The 15,479-nt window shown below is 40.0% G+C and overlaps 1 long non-coding RNA gene across 2 annotated transcripts in view; it reads right to left on the bottom strand.

Annotated features, from left to right (window-relative positions):
- Positions 1–784: 784 nt before the first annotated feature.
- LOC111091997 overlaps positions 785–15,479 on the bottom strand; it is a 35,047-nt gene continuing 20,352 nt past the window's right edge. For both annotated transcript variants that reach the window (XR_005377224.1, XR_005377225.1), the window contains exons 2-4: positions 9,486–9,527; positions 6,880–6,928; positions 785–913 (exon numbers count right to left, since the gene is read on the bottom strand). This is a non-coding gene — a long non-coding RNA (uncharacterized LOC111091997). The remainder of the gene's footprint in view (positions 914–6,879; positions 6,929–9,485; positions 9,528–15,479) is intronic.

The raw sequence follows: 15,479 nt of genomic DNA, 5'->3' as shown, positions 1-15,479 counted from the left end.
TGTTTCAAAGAAAATATCTAAGCCACAAAACATATTTGATGACTCTGAGAACAACTCTAGAGAAAGTTTTAGAGTGAATTATTTCTTTAGCAAAGGAAATGGCCATCAATGAAGCCACCATGAGTTCAGTAAGAACCCAGACTATACTCTTTCTTAAAGAACTACTGGAATAGCTTTTCACCAAGGGGTAATTTCTTGCCAAAATTGAGGCTAGAAGGATCATGTTCTTGAAAAAAAAAAAAAAAAACCAAGAGATTAATGAAAATAATAAAGATGTCATTCATATGCGTATCTATTAAATCAAGAGTATATATTTTTTAAAAATGGCATATCCTTTCAGAAAAAAAAAGCACGCTAGTATGACAATCTTGTAAATAATTTTCTTGAATTCTGTTCTCTTTCTTAAACTGTTCAGGAAAAAAAATCTCTGGAATTATTCTCTGCTGAGGCAGATTGTCTCAGAAGATTTATGACTCATATTTGTCTTATTTCAGTTTTGCAGGTTATATCACATTTAACTGAAAAACCATGAGAGAATTTAGTAACATGGCTAAAGTACAAAATAAATGCATAAATTCAACAGCATTTGTGAACCAAAACAGCAACCATTTAGAATATTATGGATAATGCACAACGGCAATAAATCATATAAAACTATGATGACTAAATGGGATAGAAATATGTGAGGCTAAAACAAAAAACAAAAAAAAGAAATATGTGAGGCTTATAGGACAGTAAATCTTTACTGAAAGACCAAATATTATGCATGAATATATAGAGACATAGCTATGGTCCAGGAAAAGAAGGCAATACTGGGCTCATGTTGATTCCCTCCAAATTTATATACTATGCATCACTTGACTTCTCATCAGGATTTTCTTTGGTATTCAGCATAAATGGTTTTGAAATTCTTCTGGAAGAAAAAAATGCAATAAACAAAAAAATTCAGTAAGAAAATGAGAAACTTCTCTAGCAGGTATTCAATTGTATTTTAAAGGTATAATAATGAAAACATATGGCTTAGGTATAAGAACAAATAGATGAAGCTAAGTACAAATTTTCTATGCACTGCAATAATCCTCTTCACTGGGGGGCTTGGGTGGCTCAGTTGGTTAAGCTTATGACTCCTGGACTCAGGGTCATGAGATCAAGCCCCATATCAGGTTCTGTGGTTAGTGCTTAGTAAAAAGCCTGCTTAAGATTCTCTCTCCCTCTCCCCCCCTTCTTGTCTACATGTGTTCTCTCTCTTGCTCTCAAATAAATAAAAATAAATAAACAAACAAATAAACAAACAAACTTCTTCATCACCATCGTTACTTCCATTTGTTGAGTATCTACCAAGGGCCAGCCACTAGTCTAAGTTTTTCATGTATTTACTTAATTCTCATGATGATCCCAAGTCATAGCCCTAACCTTGCTGTTTGTTACCTTTCAATTTTCAGTGAGATTATTTAACCCCATAGCATTGAGCCAGCGTGAATCTAATAAAGGAAATCAAAGAAGGGTTGACATTAAGATGCTGACTAAAACAGAATTGAAAGAACTGGACTGCATTGTAGGAATGGAGGACTTTATTTGAGCTGGATGATGGCGAAGCCATATGCCCTCTTTACTTCAGCCCTGCTAGACAACCACAGGCTTTCTGGTGATTCACATAGGAACCTGAGGACCATCAGGCTTCTTCCTCAAGATGGGTTTATTTCTGACTACCCAGTTAGTACCCCTCCCGAAGCTGTGTTGGCCCCTCTGGCCAAACTAGTGGTCTTTAAGCTTTAGTAAGCATCCTTAGCCCCTGTGATTGATTAATTAACCTTTCTTGGTGTACTATAGATCACACATTCTTTCCTAGAAAGAACAGAGCACCTCTGCACATCATGAAACAGAAACCAGACCCCCTTACACAAACCCCAGGCTCTAAGGAACCAGACCCCCTTGGGCAACCTCTGAGCACTGAGATAATGTCTGTAGCTGTTACCATCAAGTCTGCACATAATCGAGAAATGCCAAGGACGACTGTACTCCTTTACTGATTAACTGCCCTAAACTCCTAAGAACCCATGGGCCAAGCAGAAACCTTGAGTTGGCCTTTGGACAAAAGCCTGCCTTCCCCCCATGTGGCTGGCCACCTGAATAAAGCTCATATTCCTTTCCAATCAAAGCTCATCTCTTGATGATTGCCTTTTTGACTGACGGTGGCCGAACCTGGGTTTTGGCATTACTCATAGGACGCTCAGTGAAGGGCAATGACAGTCATCAATGGGAGGTCCTGCTAGGCGGGTGGACATGTCCAGATGGTATAGTGCTCCTGGCAGTGCAAGGCATTTTAGTCTAGTGGCAAAGTCAGCAGAGTGGTAAGCAATCTGAGGAACAACAACTTGGGACCAGTCTTCACATGTCTATTTCAGATAGAAGTCCTAACAGTGTTCTGATTTACAGGAAGAAATCCACTGACACTCATAGTTTGAGAGTCACAAATTATGGAACGCAAACATCTTTGTCCCTTTTTCACATCTAGTGATAAAAGAGCTTTCTCTATCCTGTCCTTTGAGCGGTCATAAACTTACAACCACTCATTAGTCATTCCATGATATCATCTACCCAGACTCAACACTCTGCTGGAGTTTGTGGGACCAGATGGCTACAGCAAGGAGGGAAGGTGAGGGCCAGGACTCTGTCTGAAAAACAGAGTTTGTGAGTAGGGGGTCTGGTTTCTCGTGAATGAGCTTTTAATGTTTTCTAATTCCCCACGTTTACATATGGTCAACATGTTAACAGAACCTAGAGGAGCTCTTCCAAGTGGAGTGATGGCCAGCAACCAGGAGAGGGCATGCACTCCCCAGGAATGCCAAGACATACCAGACTAAAGAAACAGACACTTAGATAGTTAAAGAAAACAGTGATTTCAAGAAGTCAGAAAACTTAGGGATGTTAGGATCTACAAAACCATGTGTGCATGAGTATTTTTTCTGGGAAGGTATGTTTTGTAATGAATTGTGTGTGAATTCACAGTGGCTGAATTGGCTGTCATTTACCCTTTTTTTTTTTTTTTACCATATATGCATACACACACATTTTATTGTGTAATAAAGACTAGAGATGACTTTAGATTAAAAAACTTAATTCTATTTTTGTAAACTTTTATCAATAATATATGTGCTACACTTCAAGGACTTATATGAGAGAAATACATTAGCAAAGGCATTATTGCTTGAAATCAAATCCTTAAAGAATTTCTGCAAATGTGCAGTGACAGGAATGTAATCTATGCCTATCTATAAATTATACCAGTGTTCCAAAATATGTCACCCAAAAAGCATTTCAGGGAAGTGCCAAAAAGTGAATCTTCAGCTCAGATCGCTCCTCTTCCAGCATTGATCCATACCCTGAAGTCTACTTGGCCACAGTTCTCTTTGAGTCATGAAAGCCTCTGAAGGGCTGCTTCTAATTTGGGCTTTGGTTTAATGACATCACACCCCCCAACCTTGGGAGCCCACATCCTCCTTTGGAGGTGGCCACCAGTTTTTGTTGGCTTACATTAAGGCCCACACGTTTCCCCTCCTCTCTTCTCTGAGCCCTCAGCCCAATGTTCCTGATCAGGACATGAAAGGAAGCTGCATGGAAAACAGATTTCCATGCAGAGCAGATGCTTGGAAGCACCTGTGAGGCTCCTCTGCCTGGTTCCCTGAGCAAACCTTAGTTTCTACACCACTGCTGTGGAATTGGTACCTTTCCTAAATTATAAATAGCTGATGTTGAAACTTTTCCTCTCAAAAGCATGGGCAGTGTCACACAAAGACATTATTCATACAATCCCCAAACTGGAAAACAATCCAAATATCCATCAACTAGCAAATTTACATTTTTTAAAACATTGTATATCCATATAGTGAAATACTACTCAGTAATAAAAAGAAAAAAAAAAAAAAACTACTGATCCATGCCACAATGTGGATGAACCTGAAAAACATGCTGAATGGCACATAATCTGACGTCAGATGAAAAGGACCACATATTGTACGATGCCTTTCGAGTCAAATGTCCAAACAAGGAAGAACCGTAGACAAAAAGCAGGTCAGTAGTTGCCCAAGGCTGGGAGTACGGGTTGAGGTCTGATTGTAAAGGGGGCACAAGGTAACTTTATACAGGGACAGAAATGTTTTAAAACCAGATTTTGGGGGGGATCCCTGGGTGGCGCAGTGGTTTGGTGCCTGCCTTTGGCCCGGGGCGCGATCCTGAAGACGCGGGATCGAGTCCCACATCAGGCTCCCGGTGCATGGAGCCTGCTTCTCCCTCTGCCTGTGTCTCTGCCTCTCTCTCTCTCTCTCTCTCTCTCTCTCTCTATCATAAAAAAAAAAAAAAAAGCAGATTTTGGTGTGACACAACACTAAATCTACCAGAATCATTACAGTAGATAAATTAATTATAGCAGGGAAATTTTATGTCATGTAAATCATACCTTAATAAAGCTGCTAAAAAATAAAAAGAGCATGGCAGTGATCTGTCTAGATTCCCTGTGGAACAGGATCTCATCCCCTAAAACAGAGTTCACAGCATAGCCCCAGCTCAGATAGTCTGATGATTAAGGGAATGTGGGGAATATCTAATGGGTAGGATGCTCATCCAGGAATTTTTTGCAATACCTGGCAGGTTCTGGGGCATAGCAAGTATAACTCTCAGCCCACGAATTCTTATGGGTAAGAATGATCACATCTCCTTTTCTTTAGAACCCAAATAAATTTCGCCTTTCAACCTTCATCTTGACTGGCTGGTGAAACAATTATCCTCATGGCTAATTAGAATTCCCACTTACTGCTCATGCTGTTGAGTCACGCCATGGAGTCAAAGCATTGGTAGCTGAAGTGTCTTCTGGTTCTGGGCCATCGGTCTGGGTACTTCCCGGGGCCCCCATCTGCATGACCCTTTCAGGCAGACAGTCCTCTACTGTTTCAGTGCCACCCCGAGACGTGGGAATCACTGAGACCGCCTGGCCTGCAGGCCTGATGCACTACAGGTTGCAAACCAGTGACATGGAGGCTACATCTGGCCTGCAGATGTGCTTTGTTTGGCCTACACTAGGCTTTAAAAACATGTTAGCCAACTTTTAAAAGTCAGGAGAGTTCACTGAAAAATACAAATGTCTGGCTTCTCAGGAACAATCAGAAAATCTAGTAATAACGGGCCACCTATCCTTGTGGCCAACAATCACCAAAGCTGAGAAGGGGCCATGTTTTTAGCTCTCCGATTTGCCATAAACCCATTCAACCTCAATTATCTCTCCAGCAGGTGCCAGTTGATGTTTTTACAATATTTGTAAGAACCTTTGTTATTGTTTTTCACACCAGACCCTTTGCCACTCTTCAGTTGACCTGCCTTTGCCACGGCAGGTGTTTGAGAGCCCTGGCCCAGCCCCATCATTCACCTTTACCCCTCCCCAGGCCCAACACGAGGACCTGCCATAGTCTCTTCTGCTTCCCCCTCCCTACCAGTGGTCAGGATCTGCTAGTCTGCAAGAAATTCTTCTCTCTGCACTTTTTAAAAAACCATCTTCCTATGACTAGGCAACTCAGACTTAGGCTCAAGGATTTAGTCTTTTAAAATCCCAAACCAGGAAATGCCCTTTCCTGGAGTAGCACCAGCTTTTGCCCTCACATAGACCTCTTGTGGGATCATGGGAGCAGATTCAAAAATTCCTACTTGAAAAGAGAAAGGAGACGAAATGTGGAGGCAGGGAGCAGAGGTTAAAAATCTCAAAACACCAGGCAGCACAATAACTTTGCTTTCAGGTATCTAATTAAAGGCCATGCTAGTTGAGTCAAATAACTCACCAGTTATAACAAACACATTCCGTCTATCACTGGGAATCCAAATACAAATTTCAGTGAGTTATTACTCCCTGGACTCGTAGTAGTAACATGGCTGGGCTGTTGACGCCCAAGGAATGTGGGATTGTGCAGCAAGATGGCAGGGCCTCCCTCTAATGGGGAAGGAGGTGCTTCAAGCCAGATCTTGGCCAACACCCCTACCGATATTAGGGCTTACTGGGTGCCACTTCCTGTCCGGAGTGCCCAGCAGGTGGAATAGGCCCCCAGGCAGATCCGAACCCAGACAGGGCTGAGCCAGGCCCCAGTGAATGCTCAGCCTCGAGAGAACTGCAGATGGCAGAGGAAAGCAATGCCATTCCTGGGGTGAAGGATGATGAAAAAAATAATAAAATAATAAAATAATAAAAAAAATAAAAAGCAGACGCCCGTGGCATTTAGCCAGGCCCACTGGCAGGGAGCAGAAGACTCTGTAGACTGCACTTGAAGTGAACTTTGAGTGTTTACAGATGGGAAAGCTGAGGGCTCTGTGTAAACAGTCCTGAGGGTGCAGAGACCAAGAAGCTGCATCCCGGTCCAGAATGTCCAGAAAGTCATCAGGCCACAGGGCAGGAATCCGCTGCACAAGGATTCCAGGCCAAGTGGACCCAATCACTATTGCTGACTGGGCTTATTACCAGATCCCAGGGGCCCAGGCGTGGGAAGTTGTCATCCAAACCTCATTAAATGATGCTAACGGGTCTCCCTCTGGAGCTTGGGGTCAGTGATTTTCTGTAAGTTCTTCAGTAAATTAACTTCAGTCAATCAGCCCATCAGTCGAATCACCTTCTTTGGCTGCCTAGAGGGAGACTTCTAATTTTCCTGATGATGAGCGTTAACCTTTCCCTTCTGAAGGTAAACACAACCCTCTTTTGAGTCTTGTCCCCCATTAGGGCCCTGTCCACTCTGGGTACTCTGCAAGTTAAATACGCAGTTCCCAAGCCTGGAAGGCCAACCTTCATGGAGGCCTGAGTCAACTCACTTCTCTGCAGCCTGGCTCTTCTTTTTGAGGAAAACCTACCTGGACAGTAACAGCAAGTCACTCTAGTATTAATCATTCGGCGATCAAGCTGTAGCGAGTAGAGAAATACTATTATTCTTGTTTGAATATAATTGACCCAAAGCAAACTAAGAAGATATAAAAAAACATCTTATAGTTCCTGGAAAAGAAATTGTGTCAAAGGCAAAGCTGTGGGAAAATAACCATGAGAAAAAGCCATCACGTGCCTTTAGGATTGACACTAAAGGGAATAGCAAGTTTAGCAAATTTATGGGCTGTTAAAATACTGCAATATTTCTGTACTGGCTGATAATAGTCTAAACATGATGCAATTGAAAACCAGTGTAAATAGATCCATCTATCAATCAAAATTCCAGTGTGCCCATTGCCATTCAAGGCATTTCCCTTCCCCCCTTTGGGTACTGAAGCTGAGGTGAGGGGAGTGGCCAGATACAAACCTTCTGTTGCTCATGTCCAAAGTTGGTGTGGGGAGGGTGGCATAGCTAAATTGGAGGAAAACCTATTCTTTCAACCTCACTGCCCAAGGGGCAACATATGCACCTCCAGCCCAGATCTTAGCCAGGAAGGCAGCCAGCAGCCAAGGACATGAACTGACGATTAGAGGGGATATATTCCCCCATAGACTGTTAATTTTCCTTCAGGTGGGTTTGGAGGCTCTGCTGTATTGAACAATCTAATTCCTGGGGAGAACATACATTGCTATAGATCAGGGGAGGTCTGTAGGTATGTGTGTCCTGAAGACCCTGGTTTACATCAGAAGAAGAGATTATCCAGCAAGTGAGCCCCATACCTAGTCCCTTCTGACCCACCCTCACGACTGGTCCCTGGTCAGAGGAGCCTCAAGCAACTGCCCATCCTCCCCCAGGCCTTCCCAATCTGCCACTTGCCAGTCAACAGAGCCTCAAGATGGCGCTGCCATCTTGTCCATCCTGGTCCACTTTTTTGTACTTTCTCTTTTTCCTTTATTGTCTCCCTTTCATTTCCAACTTCTGCCTTCATCCCAGGATACTAAATAGACTGAAATCCACCATGCCCTTGCCTTTGTACACTCTCAAACCGGGTCTGGCCAGCCACTGGCTTTGACAGTTAAGAAGAAACAAATCTAGCCCAACTCATCCCTTATCCTTAGGCCTCCACACCCTCCCCTGTGTCGCTCATCCTCTGGGTCAGGTGTTCCTAGCATGAGGGCCTGGTGTATGAAGAGCATATGAGCAGGATGGTAGGTATCACCGTGGTTCATGACAAGAGTCACTGAGAGGCCAAGAGTGCAGTGAGGAAAACAGTTTGAGACGAAGGGGAGCAAGTGAACGTAGATGGCTGGCAGGACTCCCAATAACCAATGACTATAAATTAAGGAGTGACTATTCAATGAAGAAGTCCCTGGAAGAGACACAGTCAAAACATAGTTGAGAGAGAAGTATGGTTTAGCTGGCCAGAGCCATGTCAGAGTAATTATTAGAATAATTGTGTCAACGACGTTTGCTATAACTCATAACACTGGTTATACATTATTAAAATATATATAATTTAGACCTGTGCTGTCCCAGTACAACAGGCACTAGTCCAAGATAGCTGCTTAAAGATTTTATTTATGAGACAGAGAGAAAGAGAGAGCATGTGCAAGCAGAGGGAGACAGAAGGAGAGGGAGAGCAAATCTCAAGCAGACTCTCTGCTGGGTGTGGAGGCTGACCTGGGGCTCGACCTCATGACCCTGAAATTGTGACCGGAGCCAAAATCAAGAGTCAGATGCTCAACTGGCTGAGCCACCCAGGTATCTGGCAGCATGGCTATTTAAATTAATTAAAATTAAAAATTCACTAAAATTAAAAGTTGCACCAGTCACATTTCAAGCGCCCAATAGACACATGTGGCTATTGATATAGAACATTTCCAGCATCTCAAAAACTTCTCTGCATTTCCATATATCTGGTTATCTTTTCCTCCATACCAGTTGACCAAGTGTATTGTGTAGTGCTTATAGCTCCGACCACTGTGACAATTTTCCTTCACTGCTGTGGTGGCTGCTGTCTGGGTCACCTATTTATATGATCTGCTTGTGACTTCTGTTTGTATTTTGCAAATCTATTTCTATTATACAATAGATTGGTGATATCCTGTGTCACCTGATGACTCCTCAGATTCCATAATATTCAATTTAGGATAAACAACTCAACTTTCATAAACACTTTTTACCCCTAGTATCAGACTCCTAATGTCTCTAAAGGTCCATTAGCTTCCAAGGAGCCATTTTTCAAGCAGAATTAGTTCTAGAAACCTACAGGTCTGTCTACCCTGCTACTTTACCCCTGGAGCTTGCCAGAGGCTCCAAATATCTACCATCTACACCTCTAGCACCATCAAATCTGCAGGATTTCATGGCCAAGGGGAAGGGAAGGTGGTACCACAGCTTGGCTGTGGCTACAGAGTCCTCTTCAACCTGAGCCCTAAACAAAATTGTAATGTCCTCCTGTAATCTGATAAGTGGATTGGAGGCAGTATTCTCAAGCATGGCATAAGCTGACTCAAAAAATCAAATAGACCCAACCAACCAAATACTACGCCTCTGTCTCAACAGAGTTCCAAAATGCAAAACTGTGCTATTTACCTTAGAGGGGAATTTCGTGGCATGTCTCAAATCACTGGTTCACTAAAAAAAAAAAAAAAAAAAAAAAAAAAAAAAAAAAAAAAAAAAAAAAAAAAAAGGTTAACGTTTAAGTACCTATATATGTATGTGACTAGAGTATCTAGGATAATTGCTATATCCTGCTCACCAAGTCCAGATAGCATAAAGGTATCAAAATGGTGGACTTATAGGATACTTTAGGAAAAGTCAAGACAATAAAGATTCATCCAGACTATATTATGAAAAAGAGAGTTATCCTTCAGTTCGATTCAGAACCCTGAAACAAAATGGTGAATATATGCCACCATGCTCGAAGTGAATTCTCTTGCGTGCTTCCCTACTCAAGGGATGGTTCATTTTCCAACAGAAGCCAGAGGCTGTGGTGACCTTTGCTTCAACAAAGACACCACATCTGGCAGACCAGCTGTAATTGGTCCACGATCTGATTAAGTCTGGCCATCCCTCCTATTACAGTCCTTTTACTAAGAGACAATGAAATGAATATGAGGGTGGATAGCTAAGTTCTAAGTATTTTGCAACTGGGGAAATAACCACAAGTTGAGTCCACAGACCCACTGAACCTCCAGTGAAATGGACTTGAGACCATGTTCCATTTATTACCAGGAATCTGTGAGTTCTCATTCCAACTGATGGACCATGATGAAATTGTCAGCCCATACAGAACATCCTTGAAATATAGGTCTGTTCCTCTTTCTAGAGTGTGCTATTACCCCAAAAACACCAAGGAAACAGTACCAGCTATCATGAGCAAGTGCGCTGTAGCACTTAAGCTGAATTTTTCAATGATTTGTTTTAAAATTCTCTACATTCTGTGGTTTTATTTATATATATCTCTATATTTATATATATCTCTATCTATATATATCTTTATTTATATATATCTCTCTATCACAATGTCTTCTTTTTAAAGATTTTATTCATTCATTCATTCATTCATTCATTGAGAGACACAGAGAGAGCAGAGACACAGGCAGAGAGAGAAGCAGGCTCCCTGCAGGGAGCCCAATGTGGGACTCCATCCCAGGACCCTGGGATTGTGACCTAAGCCACACTCAACCACTGAGCCACCCAGGCATCCCAATACCACAATGTCTTAATTGCTATAGCTTTACAAATATTTTGTTATCTGTTAGAGCAGTTTGCTTATTTGGAAATGTCTTAAACCTTCTTGATCTTTTGCTCTTTAAGTTTCAAAATCAGCCTGTTAATTTCCATGAAAAATTCTGTTGTGATTTGGAATGAATTTGACTTCCAAGAGATCTGTCACTTATGTATGGGATGGCAGCTGGATACTATTGGTAGCTACAGAATGGATATTACCATGGGAGCAGGAGTGATTAAAAATCAAAGAGTATCTGAGAATGCTTTCCTGACAACTGGTATTTGTCCCTACTAGATCTTCACTGTTTTATAATGAAATGTAAACTTTTGTAATATACAGATCTTTTGAGAAGCCAGATCATAAAGGGAAGGAATTAGAAGGGAATATTCCTTGTAGATAAAACTCGAAGGTTGAAGTAGTATATTTTGATTTTCTTTGCTATCAAGCTAGCAAAATTGAAAGTATTTGTAGATTTTAAAAAAGGAAAACAGAAAGGTAGAGAGCAAAGACTAAAGAAGAGAGAAAATGACTGAGGTAGCAACACTCCATAGCTATAAGATAGAATAAGAATGTAGTTCTCGCTCTCTTTCGTGCATGTGTGCACGCAGACTACACTCAGAAAACATAATTTCAAGAGTTCACAATATTAAAGAAGAAAAGATTCCAACAAAAATCATCCCCAAAGAGTGCCTTGATGTGTGATTGCTTTAATAAAATGGAGTAAAATCATTAGATTTGAAATTGAGGAACTATCAGACCAAAGGATCATTATAGACAACATGACCCATTTTAAGGGTTTTTCTTACAAGAAAAATGAGGTAGGACTTGAAAATAGATATGACTCTATAGAGCATCCGAGTTAATATCCCCAGCCAGTTTTATGACTTCTTGTATAACTCTGTAAGAGCCACGAAGATTTCTCTGTATACCTATAATTTTACCCATCTTATTTAGAAGGAAAATTTCTCCACTACATAAATCAAGGAGAACATTTTCATAAATTAGAGCCTGGTTTTCCGTTTAGGAAAAAATATGGAGGACTGAATGAAAAAAATATTTTAACATTAAATCACTTTTCCTACAAATGCACACATTTTTTTTGGAAATTTTAAAATATGAGAATGAAAGTAAGTTTTATATTCAAATAACGTAATAGAAATTCAACAAGGGAAATATTAAAAATTGAATGGCACTTTTAGTTTCCTTGACAGAAGAATGTTCAATTTTAAAACAAGCGTAGCTTTAGAAGTTTCTGATCTACACCTGGTTGTTTTAAAGTTACTGCTTATGCTTTAATCTAATTCTTACTTGCTATACCTGAGAAAGTGTGTGTCTATGAATCCATAGCTTATAAAATTGTTTTAACAATGTAAAGCAAAATGATTAAAGTTACAGTATGAGAGGATATTTTTATGTTACTCAAAAAATTACCAATGAAAATGGTACAAGCATTAATAAGTTTATGAGTGTTCCATATGACTGCAGAAATATCAATCCTTCATACTATCTCTTCAATCACATTTGTTTTTAAACAGCTATATATAGTTTTGCTTTTGTTTTATTTGGGGGCTGTGGGGGGTAGTTTAACACTCTCATTTTTATACACACACATTCCTTAATGATTCTGTGGTTCTTGGAAAAATTTCAGTGGGTTAGAATTAGAACATAGCTAATAGTTTAAAATTAGAGCATAGCTAGTTTGTTCACTGTGTGCCAGATAGATGGAATAATTTTTCTTTAAGCCATTAGTGCTCTACTTAGAAATTATGGTTCCAATATGAAGCATGACATTGATGATTTGAGGGAGTAACAACTTGTTACACATGCAGCATCTTGCTCACTCAACCAGATCTAATTCGGTGGCCTACTAAATTTCACAAAGTGTGAATAAGGGAAATGGACACTGACTCTTAGGTTTTATTAGTTAATGTGTAAATGGGGAGTTTGAGACAGTTATTTGCCATAATAAGTCTGATGTCATTCAATAACAAATTTCAAGAGCTGAAATTAGTGTCAACAGCTCTTAACTCAACCTGTTACATTAATGAACTGGTTGTATGTGTCTGGATTAAAATAGAACCCTAGATAGGACTTACAGAATGGTGGTGTGAGGACCCACTTCCCAGCAGAACAATCAGGACCAATTAAAATTATTTGAAAAGCAATACTTGAAGTCTCAGGAAACTGTTCTAATAGAGAAAGTGGTGAAATGTTTATTTAAGGAAATATACTGCATCTTTTCAAGAACATCCAGAGTTGGTAGCAATAATTGAGCCACAGTCCACTTCCCCTCACCACCCCCTCAGTTCTGCATCATGGAAACTACTTCTGATGGGTGCAATCAGGAACACAGGGCTCCCTCTCAACCTGACCCCCAGTCTGCTGTGGCAATGATATTGGTCCAGGTGGAGCAGGTTCTAGCAATACTCATCCTCCTGGTTCCTAGTTGTAGAAACTCTATTTCAGAAAAGGGCGGTTGAGGGATGTGGGGCTCCCTTTTTCTACCCATCTCTCACGTGTAGGGTGGAAACACTATGTCTGCCCTAGCAGGCCAGGAATACTGGGGCCCAATCACTCTTACCCCATCTTGCTCCTAAAGTGCAGGTTTCATGCTGGAACAATCAAGAATAGATGACCAGAGAGTACCAACCTCACCCAGCATTTCACTTGCATGGCAGGATTGTCACTCAGAGAGTAGCTGGCCAGTTATCCCAACCTCCAATTCCCTAATAGTAGCACAGAGGTCTTGCAAACAATCATGAAGCAGGTCATAAGAACAGAAAGTTCCACAGCTCTCCCCAAGAGAAATGATTTTATTTGGAACACATCTGGGGAAATTTAAGGTTTTGGGCACTGTTGAACAATGGAGATTTTGGTGATCAGCAATTAAAAGGAGACTGGTAGCTCCTTGAGAGCAATAAGCAAAACCCTGAACCAGCTAGAAGTTCAACAGATAGAATCAGGGAGAAAAAGCTAAGAAGAGGCCTCTTGGGATCAGAGCAAGCCACAGTTTAATTGAATCAAATTCAATATCCAAGGGCCTGAATTTAATCGAATTAAACTGCAGAACAATTTATGTCCCAGGGTATTGCTGAAAACAATAGAGCAATCAGCTAGCAATTAGTGGAGGTTAGAGAGGGGCACATAATGACAGAGGGGGGAAAAAACTTAACAGAGAGTTCAGGAAAAGAGAAAAAGAGGTCTCTGGTTTAAAGAAAAAGACTTCAAAAAAAACTTATCCTCAGTGACTGTATGTATACCCAAGACTTAGCCCTATGAGGAACCACACCAGAGGACACATGCTGTGAGGAAATAGATTTCACTAAAATTATGAGACATAAAGAAACAGGAAAGTGTTGTGACCTACATACAGAAAAAAAAAAAAAAATGCGGGCATAGAAATTGCCTTTGAGAGGGCTCAATGATCAAACTTTGCAGACAAAGATTTTAAAGTAGCTGTTATAAATATATTTGACAAACTGAAGGGAAGCATTCATAAAGAAGTAAATCAGGTATTAAGACAATGTCTCAGCAAGTAGAGAATGTAAAAAAAACTAGATGCAAGCCACAAAAGAAAACAAAAAGCAATTCTAGGGTTAAAAAGTAAAATAAAAAATAAAAAAAATTTACTAGAGAAACTCAACATATTATAGCCGACCAAAGAGAGACTTGATAAACATGAAGATGATTGATGTACAACACATAATCTGAATACACAGAAAAAAGAAAAAAATAAACAGAGCTTCAGAGAACACAGCAAAATGGGATGCAGCTAGAACAGTGCTTAGAGAGAAGTTTATAGTACAAATAATACTTTAGATAAAGAAATTTCACCCTAAAACAGTGGAAAAAGAGCATACTACTCATAAAGCAAACAGAAAAAAAAGAATAATAAAAATTAGAATGGAGATTAATGAAATAAAGGATAGAAAAACAATACAGAAAAAAAGCCAATAGAACAAGATAGTGAAGTGATTAACTAAATGGACAAATCTTTAGCTACTTGAGAATCAGAGAAAAGATTTTAAGTGAATAAAGAAGGAGTGAACATAACCACTGACCTTATGGAAATAAAAAAGATTTTAAGATAATAATATAAGCAATTGCATATGAACAAGTTTGATAATTTAGATGAAATGAACAAATTCCTAGAAAGAAGTAAACTACCAAAACTGACAAAAGAAGAAAGAGATGTGAATAGACCTGCAACAAATAAAAATTTTGAGTTAATTAAAGACTCCCCACAAAGAAAGAACCCAGGTTCAGATGGCTTCACTGGTAAATTCTAGAAATGTTTTAAAGAAAAATAAATTATCCACAGACTCTTACAAAAATAGAATAGTTCTTAACTTCCTTATCAATAGACTAATGGATGAAAACTATATGACTATCTCAGAGGCAGAAAAAGCATTTCACGATAAAGTAAAAACAGAATAGAAATATGAATAGAACGGGACTGCATTAACCTGAAAGACAGTTTCTAGGAAAAATCCCACAGCTAACATCACACTTAATGGTGAAAACCCAAATGCTTTCCCAAGATCAGAAACAAGACAAGGATGTCCACCCCACCTCTTCTATACTCAAAACATTCTTGAAGAACAAAGGTTCAGGATTCCCACTTCCCAGTTTTAAAACTTAATACAATGATCAAAAGAATGTGGTACTGGTATGAGGGTAGACCTAGAGATCAACGGAATAGAACTGAGAGTCCAAAAGTACATCCTAACTTTTATGATCAATTGATTTTTGACAAGAGTGCCAAGATAATTTAATGAAGAGTAGTCTTCTACATCGGGTGCTAGGACACTGCATATCCACATCCAGAGTTAAGCTCTACCCTTTCCTTATAC

This window comes from Canis lupus, chromosome 23 (assembly GCF_011100685.1).
Source record: "Canis lupus familiaris isolate Mischka breed German Shepherd chromosome 23, alternate assembly UU_Cfam_GSD_1.0, whole genome shotgun sequence".
NCBI classification, from domain to species: Eukaryota; Metazoa; Chordata; class Mammalia; order Carnivora; family Canidae; genus Canis; species Canis lupus.
The sequence above is the reverse complement of the archived record's forward strand: the minus strand, read 5'-3'. Positions and strand labels throughout refer to the sequence as shown.